General features: G+C 42.2%; 1 long non-coding RNA gene across 2 annotated transcripts in view; it reads right to left on the bottom strand.

Moving 5' to 3' along the window:
- The window catches only part of LOC141985968 (uncharacterized), a 186,307-nt gene extending 175,319 nt beyond the window's left edge, over positions 1–10,988 (bottom strand). For both annotated transcript variants that reach the window (XR_012639079.1, XR_012639080.1), the window contains exons 1-2: positions 10,372–10,988; positions 3,299–3,446 (exon numbers count right to left, since the gene is read on the bottom strand). This is a non-coding gene — a long non-coding RNA (uncharacterized LOC141985968). The remainder of the gene's footprint in view (positions 1–3,298; positions 3,447–10,371) is intronic.
- Between the last annotated feature and the right edge of the window lie 3,450 nt (positions 10,989–14,438).

The following is a 14,438-nucleotide window of genomic DNA, read 5'->3' as shown; positions in this document are numbered from 1 at the left end:
CATTAACGTTATGGTAAGTAAATACAGCCAAAGGGCAGGGAATGTCTGGCTCATGTGCAGATAAACATGTGGGTGGGGTAGGGTGCAAAAATCCTTCCCCTCTTTTATACTGCACGAGGGCCTGCCAGAATTGCAGTCCCTGCTAGGACCTCTGAGGGAGGTGCACACCATCCCCAAAGGAACCTGGCGAAGGCAGGGACATGGTCCTAGACCCCTACCCCCACCCTAATATTGACTAGCACAGAGGCATGTTGGGGAGCCCTTGTAAGGCATTGAGCCTTGTTTTCCTCCCATTGTGGCAAGTCACTTCCACAATGCCCCCAATCCCCTGGTTGGGCAAACTGTTTATTCACAGGTCAGTTTGGACCCTTTCTAGTAGCCTTCACTCACATGACTAGTTCAACTGAAGTAAGTGTAGGATCAGAACCTTTCCTTGCACACAGTGAGTCAGTGGCACAAAAGTGAGGCCTGGTAGATCCCAAAGCAGCAGTTCTGCCACTTAAGCTGAGGGAGAATATTCATTATCACCCATTAGTAGTTGTCTTATGTGAAGCTTGTGAGCAAAGGTCTCAGCAACAAGCACCTCTTGCTTACAAGGAAGATTAAAATCACCACCACCAAAGTACTTTGCTCTAACCACAAGCCTCTGTTAACAGAAAATTAACACCTGCCCACAAACTAATAATGACTGACATCTACTCTGCCACACAGAACGGTACTCACACTTTGTTATTTTAATTAACATAGAAACAAGTATGAAGTAAGATGTGAAACAACAAAGTGACCCTTTGTAAAACTTTCTTTTTGAAAAAAAGTCTTTATTAAAAACCTTTCCATTTTCCCCCTAGTAATGCGTAATCACAGAATCAAAGGGGGGAAATGCACAAAAGCTCAAACACAAACTGTAATTAAAACAAAGCAACAATAAATCTGTACATAAACCTGAGGTCCTGGCCACTCCCAATCTTAAAAAGACTCCTTGGAACCCACTGCAGAAAGAGGCGTTTTAATCTCAGTGTCCTGGACAGCTTTCAGTTGAACTATTATAATCACCATGACTAGAATTCATTCTTTGCTCCAGCAGGGTAAGCCAGCTTTCATTTCTTTTCCCGAACTGTTTACATAACTCCATAGATTTTAAGACTGGAAGGGACGACTGTGATCATCTTGCTAAACACAAGACACAGGACTTCCCTGAATTAATTTCTGAACTAGAGCATCTCTCTTTTAGACAAACATCCAATCTTGATTTAAAAATTGCCAGTGATGGAGATTCTACCATGATGTTTGATATATTGTTCCAATGGTCTATTACCCACACTGTTAATAATTTGTACCTAATTTCTAATATGAATGTGCCTAGCTTCAACTTCCAGCAATTGGATCTTGTTATATCTTTGTCTGACAAATTGAAGAGCCTTATGTTATCAATTTCTGTTCCCTATGTAGTTACTTATATAGACTATGATCAAATCACCTAATAACCTTCTTTTTGATAGACTCAAGAGCACAATTCAGTTTACAACTATGAGGAATGTTTCCCAGTCATTTAATCATTCTCGTGGCTCTTCTCTGAACCCTTTTCAACATATAAACATCCCTCTTGAATTGTAGACACTGGAACTGGACACAGTATGCCAGTTGAGGTAACACCAGTGCCAGATACAGAGGTAATATAATCTTTCTACATCTACTTGACAATTCCCTGTTTATGCATCCAAGGATCACATTGGCCCCTTTGGTCACAGCATTATACTCAGAGCCTGTGTTCAGCTGATTATGCCACATGACTCCTAAGTCCTTTTCAGAGTCATTGCTTCCTAGGATAGCATCCCTTATCCTGTAATTATGGCCTATATTCTTTGTTCCTAGATGTATGACCTGAAATGAACATTGTCTGTTTGCTTCCAGCTTACCACACAATCCAGATGGCTCAGTATCAATGCCTTGCTCTCTTCATTATTTAGCATTCTCCCAATTTTTGGGTCATCTGCAAACTCTGTGAGTAATCATTTTGTTTTCTTCCAGGTCATTGATAAAAAAACCCACTAAACATAGGCCAAGAATCAATCCCTGTGGGATCTTACTAGAAACACATCGCTCAGTAATGATTCTCTATTTACAATTACAGTTTGAGCCCTATAACTTATTCAGATTGTAATTCATTTTATATGTGCAATGTTGATTTTGTATTATTCTAATTTCTTAATCAAAATATTGTCAAATGCCTTACAGAAGTCTAAGTACATTACATCAATAATATTACTTTTATCAACCAAACTTGTAATCTCATTAAAAAAAAAAGATATCAACCTAGTTTGATGGTATCTATTTTCTATAAACCCATGTTATTTTAATTATTCTATCCTCTGTTAATTCGTTACTAATAGAGTCCCGTATTAGCTGTTTCATTATTTTTCCCAGGATTAAAGTCAGGCTGGCAGGCCTATACTTTCTCTGGTCATCCCGTTTACCCTCTTTAAATACTGGCACAACATTAGCTTTCTTCCAGTCCTCCGGAACCTCCCTAGTGCTCCCAAACTTATTTTAAAAAATCAACATTAATAAGTCCAGAGGGTTCCTCAGTCAGGTCTTTTAAAACTCAGATAAAAGTCATCCAGATCTACTAATGTATAGATGACTAATTTTAGTAGCTGCTGCTTAGCATCCTCCTGAGTTATTGTTGTAATGGAAAGTATTTCATCATCATCGGATATGACTGCATCATCTGGCTTTTCCCCATATACATAGCAAATATTTATTAAACACTTTTCCCTTTTTCTTCTCTGTTGACAATTCTACCATTTCCATCTATTAATGGACCTATACCTTTTTTGGGGTTCCTTTTGTTCCTCGATATAGTTTAAAAAAACAATACAAAACAAAACAAACCATCTTCCTAATGTCTTTAACTCTTCTGGCTATAGATTTCTCCTTGTGTCCTTTGGTTTCCTTTATTAATTTTCTACAATTTCTAGCTTCTAATTTTTAGTCATGGGTATCTACTTCCCCTTTTTTCAGTTTATTATATATTTTATTTTTTATTGCTGTTTTCATTCTAAGCCACACTGGTTTTTTAATCAGTGCAGCCTTCTTTCTCAATTGTGGCATCTAGTAAAATCTTCTTAAACAGTTTCCAGTTATGAGATATATTTTTCTGTGTCTCCCTGCTGATCTGGAGCATACTTATACTCAGCCTTGTGAAACTGGTCCTTTGAAAGCACCAAGGGTGGGATCCACAAAGCTCCTCTGGTGCCTAAATCCAGACTTGGGTATCTAAGGGCATATCTACACTTACCTCCAGAGCGATCGATCCAGCAGGGGTCTATTTATCGCATCTAGGGAAGACGCAATAAATAGACCACCGAGCGCTCTCCCGTCGACTCCGACACTCCACCGGAGCTAGAAGCGTAGGTGGAGTTAATGCGGGAGCATCAGCAATAGACCTATTGGAGTGAAGACACTGTGGTAAGTAGCTCTAAGTACGTAGATTTCAGCTATGCTATTTTTGTTGTGTAACTTAGACTGTCTTAGCTTGCCTCCCCTCTCCCCAGTGTAGACCAGGCCTAAGTCTCAGGCTGAGATGCCTAAGTTCCAGTTTTAGGCTCCACTGTAACCCGAAAAACTCCTGCTGAATGCTGTAGGTGCCTAAACTCACTGCACCCAAGTTTTTGCAGTAAAAGTTCCCTCTGCCTCTATGTTTCTGCCTCTGAGCATGCACACTGCAGCCTCATGTTAGACATCCAGATGCCTATCTCCCACCTAAGCTCCAGAGCCATTCACAAACTAGGGATGCTAGACATTCAGCTGCCTAAGTCACATGTGGGGCCTGACAAGGTAGGCAGCCTCTAAGGAAACGTACCAGATTTGGCACCTCCTGAGAGTTCACACAGACTTACTGTTGGGAGGGGAAGGGAGGAAGTGCTCCTTTATAACCTTTAGCCTAGTGGTTGAGGCACTCAGCTGAGAGGTGCCAGATTCCTGTTCAAATCCCTTCTCCTCATCAGGTGTCGGGGGGCTTTGAATCAGTGATCTTCACACCCCAGGTGAGTGTCCTAACCACTAGGCTCAAGGATCTAAGGGAGCGCCTCCTATATTTTAAGCTCTGCATGAATGCCTATCTTCCCCGAGTTTGTGGCTCTCTAAGCAGAAATAGGCACCCACCTCAGGGTGGGGCTTAGCACCACACCTCTTTGGTCACCATTATAGATGGCTCCCTGTCTAGTGTGCTGGCTTTGTGGATCACATTCTAAGGTTCCTATCTCTCCTCATTCATTGCATAAGGAACCTATGTGCTTAACGCAGTCTTTGTGGATCACAATATTGTGCCTGTAATTTTCTAGGCATCTAGAGTTAGGCAACACAATGCTCAGCATTGCAATGCCTAAGTACCTTTGTGGATCTAGGCTCAAGAAGATATATTACTATGTGAGACTTCTGTCTGCACATAACAAATGTCAAATGCCATCCCGATGTGTAGAAAGAATAGTAAATATGGCAGGCGACCAGCTTGGCTTAACAGTGAAATCCTTGTTGATCTTAAACGCAAAAAAGAAGCTTACAAGAAGTGGAAGATTGGACAAATGACCAGGGAAGAGTATAAAAATATTGCTCGATCATGCAGGAGTGCAATCAGGAAGACCAAATCATACCTGGAGTTGCAGCTAGCAAGAGATGTTAAGAGAAACAAGAAGAGTTTCTTCAGGTATGTTAGCAACAAGAAGAAAGTCAAGGAAAGTGTGGGCCCCTTACTGAATGAGGGAGGCAACCTAGTGACAGAGGATGTGGAAAAAGTTAATGTACTCAATGCTTTTTTTGCCTCTGTCTTCATGAACAAGGTCAGCTCCCAGACTACTGCACTGGGCAGCACAGCATGGGGAGGAGGTGACCAGCCCTCTGTGGAGAAAGAAGTGGTTTGGGACTATTTAGAAAAGCTGGACGAGCACAAGTCCATGGGGCTGGATGTGCTGCATCCAAGAGTGCTAAAGGAGTTGGCAGATGTGATTGCAGAGCCATTGGCCATTATCTTTGAAAACTCATGGTGATCGGGGGAGGTCCCGGACGACTGGAAAAAGGCTAATGTAGTGCCCATCTTTAAAAAAGGGAAGAAGTAGGATCCTGGGAACTACAGGCCAGTCAGCCTCACCTCAGTCCCTGGAAAAATCATGGAGCAGGTCCTCAAGGAATCAATTCTGAAGCACTTAGAGGAGAAGAAAGTGATCAGGAACAGTCAGCATGGATTCACCAAGGGCAAGTCATGCCTGACTAATCTAATTGCCTTCTATGACGAGACAACTGGCTCTGTGGATGAGGGGAAAGCGGTGGACGTGTTGTTCCTTGACTTTTGTAAAGCTTTTGACATGGTCTCCCACAGTATTCTTGCCAGCAAGTTAAAGAAGTATGGGCTGGATGAATGGACTATAAGGTGGATAGAAAGTTGGCTAGATTGTCGGGCTCAATGGGTAGTGATCAATGGCTCCATGTCTAGTTGGCAGCTGGTATCAAGTGGAGTGCCCTAAGGGTCGGTCCTCAGGCCGGTTTTGCTCAATATCTTCATAAATGATCTGGAGGATGGTGTGGTTTGCACCCTCAGCAAGTTTGCAGATGACACTAAACTGGGAGGAGAGGTAGATACGCTGGAGGGTAGGGGTAGGATACAGAGGGACCTAGACAAATTGGAGGATTGGGCCAAAAGAAATCTGATGAGGTTCAACAAGGACAAATGCAGAGTCCTGCACTTTGGACAGAAGAATCCCATGCACCGCTACAGACCAGGGACCGAATGGCTCAGCAGCAGTTCTGCAGAAAAGGACCTAGGGGTTACAGTGGAAGAGAAGCTGGATATGAGTCAACAGTGTCCCCTTGTTGCCAAGACGGCCAATGGCATTTTGGGATGTATATGTAGGGGCATTGCCAGCAGATCGAGGGACGTGATCATTCCCCTTTATTCGATATTGGTGAGGCTTCATCTGGAGTACTGTGTCCAGTTTTGGGCCCCACACTACAAGAAGGATGTGGAAAAATTGGAAAGAATCCAGCAGAGGGCAACAAAAATGATTAGGGGACTGGAACACATGAATTATGAGGAGAGGCTGAGGGAACTGGGATTGTTTAGTCTGCGGAAGAGAAGAATGAGGGGGAATTTGATAGCTGCTTTCAACTACCTGAAAGGGGGTTCCAAAGAGGATGGATCTAGGCTGTTCTCAGTGGTAGCTGATGACAGAACAAGGAGTAACGGTCTCAAGTTGCAGTGGGGGAGGTTTAGGTTAGATATTAGGAAAAACCTTTTCACTAGGAGGGTGGTGAAACACTGGAATTCGTTACCTAGGGAGGTGGTGGAATCTCCTTCCTTAGAAGTTTTTAAGGTCAGGCTTGACAAAGCCCTGGCTGGGTTGATTTAGTTGGGGATTGGTCCTGCTTTGAGCAGGGGGTTGGACTAGATGACCTCCTGAGGTCCCTTCCAATCCTGATATTCTATGATTCTAAGTCATGCTCACTTATGCTGGAGCAACCACCAATTTAGTTCTGTCTTCTTCAGATGGTTGGAGATATTCAAACTGGATAGTTTTGCAGGTTGGGCTGAGCTTCCATTTTCAGGTATATCTTGTATAGCTCCTCTCCCTTGCTAATGGGAGGGATTAACCATTCAAACATTGGGGCTTAGCCCAGATGATCTTCAAAGACACACAGATATGTATCACCTGGGCTCCTCAGGGCCCAAAAGCCCAGCCACATGATCCTCACAGAGAACAAACTTCTGTGGCATTTCATTTCAGAGGTGATTTCATTTCAGTAATGAGTAAAGCAATTCCTCTGTATATAGAAGAGTACTTTTTCTAAAGATGTATGTATATATTTGCATGTGCACAACTGCATGTGCCTAGTCTGTGCACATAAATAATATCTTTGCATATGCACATAGCCACTGGTGTTATGTACATGTGAAAAAAATTGCACACAACTGCAGTATTTTGCATACACAAATGATTGTGCTCATCTTTGAAGGTCTGGCACATATTGTACAGTATCTAAAGGAGTTTACTAACTTCCCAGATTGAAATATGTATATAATTATCATAAAAAGCACTTCCCTTTCAAAAATACCTTCATGAACAAATGTCACGTATTATGAAAATAATAAAAATGACAGCATTATTCATAGTAGCAATGTAACTTTTCATGGCAGTTCACTTGCAATCATCTTCTCTAGATTGCTAATTATATACCTCAAGCTGTATTTATTAGTACAAAGATTGAGTAGTTTGCTCTTTTGTATGGTTTGTCAGAAAAAGCCTGTATTAAATATCTATGGCCTTGTTCACACTTGGGAAATTTGGCACGGCAATCAATGTGTTGTCTACTTAGCATAATTGTAACACCTCCCACCCACACACAAAAGTACTCTAAATGGTGCATAGGCATTATTATAGCCTGTTGGATTACTCTTGCTTCAGGCAATGCTTATCACCATGCCAGTCTCCACTATTAGGACGCCAGTGTAGGTGGATATTGCTGGCTTAATAGCCCAAATGGTGAAAACAATCCTCTCACAACCATCAAGCAGTGCCCCAGTCAGTGATTAGGTAGTATTTGGTTTACCTTTCTGCATTCCACTGCCCTGGGGTCAAGTTTCCTGCACACGGCTTACCTGTACAGAAAGGCACACACCGTGGAGCCCAGATGCACTCTATTTTCCATAATGAACAATATCTTGTACTTCCGTGACTCAGCTGATTACAGGTACTGCATGTCTCTAAGCTAACTTTGTTGGTGCCATCACTCTATGAAATGGTGTTTCAAGGCCCAGCAGTAAAGTTTTGTTTCTTCAGTTCAAAACACTGAGGTGATACTATATCTAGTTTCATTTCAATCTTCTGTAGAAAAATTCTAATTCTACTTGTATTAACTGTAGTGATGGGGCAAAACTGGAACATAAAATCTAAAACTGAGGTGCTCTGGTTTAACCACAATTTGTTGGTCTAGATGCAGAAATTTTATGGTCTGTGTTATGTAGGAAACAGAGAAGACTAAATCATCTAACTTTAATATCTGTGAAACCTCTTTGTATTTAGTAGGGGTTTGCATTCAACTCCCAGGATCTGCACCTTCTCCTATATTGCTTTGTTTCTGGATTTGATCACAGACTAAAAAGGATCTATTTTCAGGTACTGGTTTGGGTGCAGGCCAAGTCTCAGAGGAACATCTACTTGTATGGGATTGCAGCCCAAGATGGTGGCAATTTTGAGAACAACTGTTCAAGTATTTCCTACAATTTAAAACAAATCTTTCAAGGTCAGCTGCTTGCAGACTGATAATATTTATCTACTCTTTTCATCTCAAATCTCATGACATGTCTCACAAAAGTTGGGTTCTATGAAATGTAAGCCTAAACCCGAGCCCTGATTCAGCTTTGACCCTAAATTTAAGTGAGAACTGGATCTGAAAACCATTTCCTTGGCTCAGCTTTCAGCTAAATATGGGCTTGACTTACAATGCTTTTTCAGAACAACCATTTTCTTTGCAACAGCACATGTACTGGTGTTTCATAACACAACTATTTTTATACCTAAGGTGTTCTTACCATCCACAAGTGCAGATTCAGTAGCTATGTGTAAACAAGCTGTGTGCAATATGAAAATGTGGTGAGCTTATATCACCAGCTAAGCAAAGGACAGGAGACTGGTTACAGCTTACAGATACTTTCATTTCTAGAGCAAGTATTTGAAACCCAATGGTCAGTAGTTTCTGAAAACAGCAGTCATCTGCCATGTATTTCTGTTGGCCTATATGAAAGAAATGTGTGGTCTCAGTCCAGTTCTTAGTGAACAAGTATTCATGTTACTATTGGCCCTAAATGGAACCATTGTTGAATAGCCTCTCTACTGAGACTAAGTACTGAATAGGGCATAGAGCGTAAACTACTGTCTCTCAGCTGGTTGTCTTTTCAGGTCAGGATTGAAGCATAGCATGAAGGATATGCATGAAACCTTACACTGTCACAGTCCATGCTGCTGCAGTTTGGTGTGCGGAAAACATTCTCCAGATCTGACAGACTGACACCTTACATGAATATTGTTAGCTTTAAAATAACAAGAAACACTACTAAATAGAATTGACCAATGTGTGTGTAGTTGTGAAAACAGGGGGACGCTCTCTCATCGTTTAGTTGCCAGCTCTAAAGGAAGGGGATAAGTCATCTTGCAGCAAATGCAGACAACCATGGAACAGAAGTTTAGCTCTATCTGCTGCTTTTAAGTGTAACAGCTTTTACTCTGTGCAGATTGTTCCTGGAAAAGGCCTCATGGCTCAAAGATAATTGCTAACTTTGTCTTCTGCTACCAGTGTCCATTTAATAACCTTGTTGCATTCACAGCCCACACACTGACGCACATCTCCTCTTCTTTTGATCCTTAACCTATTTAAGTCTGGGCCTGAATAGCTTTCTAATGCTGAATGAGCAGTTAGGTCTTTCAGGTCAATGTGAAAGCCATGCAGGCACACTTTATTGCTAATGGTATTTCTGTACATAAATCCCCGCACATCTATTATAGAATATAACCTAACCACTTCCTGAAAGCAGCTGGCAAGAAAGCGAAGGTGCAGGCACTTCAACTCCATTTTTAAACCAAAAAACTCACTGTTTTAAAAATCTATTTGTTTAAATTCCAAAGGTGATTTGTCAGCTTTAAAGACAAAGGGCAGACTTTTCAAACTTTGTTGCCTAGAGTTGTACAGCTCAATGCATAACTAGGCACTCAGATGAATGGCCTTATTGACAGAGGTGCTGAGCACCTGCAACTTCCAATGCTGTGGGTAATCAGCACGGCTGAATTTTAGGTCTCTTATTCAGATGCCTAATTATGGACTTGCGTGCCTAAAAGTAGGCACTCTAGAATTTAGACATAGCACTAACATTTGCAGGGTGTGTGCCCATCGGATTTGCAAACACATGCCTGATTTTAGTGTAAGGCAGTCATGTAGATTTGTAGGATGATACAGCTTCTGGGCATTGTGGGCATGAACCAAGGTGTTAGACACCTTACTGGGATTTTTCAATTATGTAGAGGAAGCCTACAGGAGATAAGTGCTATACCCTACCAGGAAATCAGTGGAGTTACATGCAGAGGTGGATCTGGCCATTGTATTTACCATGTGTGTAGTTTAAACATATATGATCAAGCTGGAATATACTGTCTTGCTGAAAATACATTATTGTTACCTCAGTTTCCCTAGAAACTAACCCAGGGTTACACTTATATTGTTTTTATTAAATGCCGCTATTGAATCAAACAGAAAAGGGATGGGGCTTATTCATGCATGCACACATTCATACCCTCATGCACCCACACACTCACACAGCGGGAGAGTTACCGGAGACAGCAGAGGAAGCCGAGAAGCTGAAGCATAGTAGATCCGGTGTGTCCACCTGAGGTCACAGATCTGGGCCGGCGAGCAGGTCAAGAAACAAGGGGCTTGTGTGTATGCCTTCTTCCTTGTGCTGGAACTGGGCGGCTCCTGTCACGTGCACTGAGTTTCCCTTCTGTATCCGTCACCAAGAAGCATTCCCAGGCCTCGTTCCTTTCACACATACCAGGTTCTTCTTTTCTTTACAGCACCCCATGATTGCCTTCTCAGGGCAGATTACATTACTGTCTCCTGTCTCCGGGCTCTAGTCTCCTTGCAGTTCCTCTCTGCCCAATCCCACATACACTCACACTCCCTTATCTCCCGCACACACTCCCTTGTTCACACTGTCTCTGATTGCGTGATGGGGTATTGCAAAGCTTGGAGGTTTGTACAAGTGGTAACTGAAAAGGTTACAAAGCTTGCAAGAGTAACAAAGCTTAAAAGGCTATGCTACCAATAACTAAAGTTACAAAGTTTGCAAAAGGTTACGGAACTTAATGATCATACTAGCAATGACTGAAATGTTACAAATCTTACAATCGCATTCTGCTGGATTGAGCAGAGGCTTTACATTACAATTATCTCCCAAGAAAAAAGGGTAAGTGCCAGGTTTTGATGCAGGGGAACAGGGACTGTAAGGGACAGCTGGTATGTGTCTGATGTGGTACTTTTTTTCTGTGCTGTTGTCAGAATGCAGCACAATGCTGGCTCCTACAGTAAAAACAGAATTTTAGTGAACAAGCTGCAGGGAAAGAAATAAAACAAATTTGTCTCTATCCAAGTGATCATCAGCCACCAAACATGTACATGAAATTCAAATATGGCAGAAAAGCAAGCAAATCTGTATGCTCAGGTTTGATTTTTGTTTCCATTTATTTGCTCATATAAATTCCATTCCCTGGCTTCTATGTGAATAGAAATTTACCTTGAAACTACTAAATCCCAATCCATTAGTAGTTAGTGCTAGAAGGGCAATAACATGCTCTCTGTTGCTGTTGCACTCCTTACATTTTGGCTACTACATGAGAGAGCTCATTCTACATAAACAACCAGCCTCTTTGGCAGGATACTTCTTTCCTTTAAATTCATAGTTCATTCTGCATTTTGTATAAACAAGCCAATATAATGCAATGCAGTCTCCATTGCTCTCCTGGGGTACCCACATAAACCCACTGGCTCCATGGAGATTGCTTACAAAAGGCAACCTTTTCCATAGAGCCCCACCACATGAGGGAACCTCCCTTCCAGGGAAATCTGCAGCCAAGGGTATCAGATAGTTGGCAGCGCTGGATCCCAAAAGCAATGCTTAGGCACATGCAAATAATTTCCACTTTCCCCTGCCTGAATTTGGACCAATTTGGGAAATTCTTAATCAAATGAAATAACCTCAGCATTTGAGATATTCTATTTTTGTTTCAAAATATTCCCTCCTCTGTAGCTATTGGTCTTTACACACAGAGATAGGACATTATCATGTGTTTGTGTTGGGCATGGCACATCATTGTTAACTCTGCTTAAGCAAACATTATCGCAGAAGAGTTGTACTGACAAGGGCTGTGGTACAGCTGACAGTTACATGAAGGACACAAGTTTGGACAGGGCAGGAACCCATGTGGGAGGTTTTGGTAGCCAAGTCTCCTTGTTCTGTTTCAAATTTGTACATTTTGAGTTGTTCAGAATTGTGCACCCCACAAGACAGAAATCATGGTGGGAGAGAGTTAAAAACCACAATGAAATCCAGGCCCGAGTAAAGACAATGGCAAAACCCCCATTGACTTCAGTGGGGCCAGGATTTCACCTCAGAGATCTGGTTCCTTCTGTAAGTGTGAAAAATGAGACACTCAAATCAAACTAAGGGAAAAGCATATGAGAAATGTGCATGTGTTTCCCACCACTCTCCTGCTGACAATAGGGGTCATTTAACTAACCCCCGTACAGAAGCAACAGTGACAGATGGCATGAAGAGAGAGAATGTCCCTGATGGTGACAACGGGGGAGATGGCAGTTAAATGCCTAACTCCCATTGATTCTACAGCTTCCAGTGGGAATTAAGCACCTAACTGCCATTCGTAGGTTTGAAAAAAAGTCTTCTCCAATGACAATGGTAACCACAGAAAAATAGCGGGTACGTTTGCCAGTGTTCCTGACTTCTCCTCAGGACCTTTCCTGAATGGCCATATCTCAGCACTGTGGAACTCATGACTCTCACTCCATCCCAGTCACCAGTGTGTACTTTCCTAGGAAACGCTCAAAAGGCAACGAGAATGTATTGACATTTCGATAAGGAAAGAACAGCGACCATGCCAGCTTTACAGAGCAGCGTGCTGCCAGCTGACCACCTGGCACTGGGGCCCAAATTCTGCCTCCCACAAGTGTGAGTTCTTTCATATACAGTAAGTTTTGCTCTTTGTTATTTGCATTCAGGAATACACAGAATGGAGGGAAATTAAAGGTTTGATCCAAAGCCTATTGATGTCAATGGGGGTCTTTCCACTGACTTCAGTGGGCATTGGCTCAGACCCGAACAGCCTTTAACCTTGGCATCAGATGACATTAATTGCTTTGCTGTCCTCTTTACATTCTCTCTTTTTCATTCCTGTGTTGTCTGTAGACAAATAATCTAACACTTAGCTCTGGGCTGACATTTTCATTCTCAACATACAGTAATATCTTGTAATGAAGGAAAATCAATGCCCCGTGTCCCTCTCTGGGTCTCCTGCTCCCGTGGAGACACCATAACTTCTGTCACATCACCCCTTGGGCCTGGAATCTCCTCCTTGACCTTGTGTGCTATGGAGGGTGGAGAGCTATTTAAGTTAAAGAAGAATGTTGGTACATGGTATAAACTGGCAATGAATAAATTTAGGACTGGAAACTAGAAGATTTCTAACCATCAGAGGGGTAACATTCAAAAACCGGTAGGAGAACACTTCAACCTCTCTGGCCACTCAGTAAAAGACTTAAGGGTAGCAATTTTGCAACAGAAAAGCTTCAAAAACAGACTCCAATGAGAAACTGCTGAGCTTGAATTAATATGCAAACTAGATACCATTAACTTGGGTTTGAATAGAGACAGGGAGTGGCTGGGTCATTACACATATTGAATCTATTTCCCCATGTTAAGTATCCTCACACCTTCTTGTCAACTGTCTAAATGGGCCATCTTGATTATCACTACAAAAGTTTTTTTCTGCTGCTGATAATAGCTCATCTTAATTAATTAGCCTCTTACAGTTTCTATGGCAACTTCCACCTTCTCTGTATGTATATATATATATCTTCTTTCTTTATGTTCCATTCTATGCATCCGATGAAGTGGGCTGTAGCCCACGAAAGCTTCTGCTCTAATACATTTTTTAGTCTCTAAGGTGCCACAAGTACTCCTGTTCTTTTTGCAGATACAGACTAACACGGCTGCTACTCTGAAACCAGAAGTACCTGTGGTGATTTGGTCTGGGGGTCTCTTCTGGTTCGTGTCTTATGTTCCTAACCGTATCATGCTTCAGGCGGACACCTCTGGACCAGGAAGGGGATTTTTTCCCCTAATGTATTCTGGGTTGGGTTTTTTGGGTCTTCTTCCTCTGAAGCATCAGAGATGGCCAAAAGTGGAGATGGAACACTGCATAGGGTGGGCCAATGGTATTGAGAATTCTCTTCCTCAGGTGTTTGGTTAGTGGGACCTTGTTCACCTGCTCAGAGTCTGACTGATCATCATATCTGGAGTAGGAAAGGAATTTGCCCCTAGCTCATCCTGGGGGGTTTTCTGCCTCTCTCCTTACCATGGGGTGTGGGTTACTTGTTGGGTATACCTCACTTAACCAATTTTCTGCCATCGGTGGGGCCTTGGGCATTGGTACACCTCACCCCTTCCTGTTCTCTCCCTGTGGCATGCAATAGTTTAATCTCCTGAGGGCTGTAATACTTTGGTCTAATTCTGGTTGTTGGATGTGATGTGAAGGTGACTTGGAGGTGCTGGTGGCCTGTGGTACACAGGAGGTCAGACTAGATCTGATGGTCTTTTCTGACTTTAA

This window comes from Natator depressus, chromosome 4 (genome assembly GCF_965152275.1).
Source record: "Natator depressus isolate rNatDep1 chromosome 4, rNatDep2.hap1, whole genome shotgun sequence".
Classification (NCBI taxonomy): domain Eukaryota; kingdom Metazoa; phylum Chordata; order Testudines; family Cheloniidae; genus Natator; species Natator depressus.
This window is presented reverse-complemented; position numbering and strand designations above follow the sequence as displayed.